Source organism: Mesoplodon mirus (genome assembly GCF_964341445.2).
Source record: "Mesoplodon mirus genome assembly, chromosome: 12".
Taxonomy (NCBI): Eukaryota; Metazoa; Chordata; class Mammalia; order Artiodactyla; family Ziphiidae; genus Mesoplodon; species Mesoplodon mirus.
This window is the reverse complement of record NC_138988.1, coordinates 6,259,730-6,261,779: the sequence shown is the minus strand read 5'-3', so window position 1 is coordinate 6,261,779 and position 2,050 is coordinate 6,259,730.

Genomic DNA, 2,050 nt, shown 5'->3' with positions numbered 1-2,050 from the left:
AATGAATTTGGTAAAGTTGCAGGATTCAAAATGAATGCACAGAAATCTCTTGCATTCCTATACACTAATGATGAAGAATCTGAAAGAGAAATTAAGGAAACACTCCTATTTACCATTGCAACAAAAAGAATAAAATACCTAGGAATAAACGTACCTTGGGAAACAAAAGACCTGTATGCAGAAAACTATGACACTGATGAAAGAAATTAAAGATGATACAAACAGATGGAGAGAGATACCATGTTCTTGGATTGGAAGAATCAATATCGTGAAAATGACTGTACCACCCAAAGCAATCTACAGATTCAATATAATCCCTATTAAATTACCAATGGCATTTTTTACAGAACTAGAACAAAAAATCTTAAAATTTGTATGGAGACACAAAAGACCTCGAATAGCTAAAGCAGTCTTCAGGGAAAAAAATGGAGCTGGAGGAATCAGACTCCCTGACTTCAGACTATACTACAAAGCTATAGTAATCAAGACAATATGCCACTGGTACAAAAACCGAAATACAGATCAATGGAACAGGATAGAAAGCCCTGAGATAAACCCACACACTTATGGTCAACTAATCTATGACAAAGGAGACAAGGATATACAATGGAGAAAAGAGAGTCTCTTCAATAAGTGGTGCTGGGAAAACGGGACAGCTCCATGTAAAAGAATGAAATTAGAACACTCCCTAACACCCTACACAAAAATAAGCTCAAATGGATTAATGACCTAAATGCAAGATTGGACACTGTAAAACTCTTAGAGGAAAACATAGGAAGAACACTCTTTGACATAAATCACAGGAAGATCTTTTTTGATCCACTTCCTAGAGTAATGGAAATAACAAAAATAAATGGGATCTAATGAAACTTAAAAGCTTTTGCAAAGCAAAGGAAACCACAAACAAGATGAAAAGACAACCCTCAGAATGGGAGAAAATATTTGCAAACGAATCAATGGACAAAGGATTAATCTCCAAAATATATAAACAGCTCATGCAGCTCAATATTAAAAAAAAAAACAACCCAATCCAAAAATGGGCAGAAGACCTAAATAGACATTTCTCCAAAGAAGACATACAGATGGCCAAGAAACACGTAAAAAGCTGCTCAACATCACTAATTATTAGAGAAATGCAAATCAAAACTATGATGAGGTATCATCTCACACCACTTAGAATGGGCATCATCAGAAAATCTACAAACAACAAATGCTGGAGAGGGTGTGGAGAAAAGGGAACCCTCTTGCACTGTTGGTGGGAATGTAAATTGATACAGCCACTATGGAGAACAGTATGGAGGTTCCTTAAAAAAAAACTATAAGTAGAATTACCATATGACCCAGCAATCCCACTACTGGGCATATACCCAGAGAAAACCATAATTCAAAATGACACATGCACCCCAGTGTTCATTGCAGCACTATTTACAATAACCAGGTCATGGAAGCAACCTAAATGCCCATCGACAGACAAATGGATAAAGAAGATATGGTACAATGGAATATTACTCAGCCATAAAAAGGAATGAAATTGGGTCATTTGTAGAGACGTGGATGAATCTAGGGACTGTCATACAGAGTGCAATAAGTCAGAAAGAGAAAAACAAATATCGTATATTAACGCATATATGTGGAACCTAGAAAAATCGTACAGATGAACTGGTTTGCAGGGCAGAAATTGAGACATGGTTGTAGAGAACAAACGTATGGTCACCAAGGGGGGAAAGCAGCGGCGGGGGGGGAGGGTGTGTGTGTGTGTGCTGAATTGGGAGACTGGGATTGACACATATACACTAATATGTATAAAATGCATAACTAATAAGAACCTGCTGTATAAAAAAATAAAATTTAAAAAATTTTAAAAGTTTATAACACTTGCTACCACAAGTGCTAACTCAGTTCCAAAGGGTGTGTATCAGTCTGGTAAAGTGTAAAATACGGGGTCCCTGGAGACTCACCAGGGAATGGGAGGGGGCTTACTATGGATTCAGGGTGAGTCCTGGTTATGGGGTTATGCTAATGCACAGGGGGCTGGTCAGAGGAACAAATG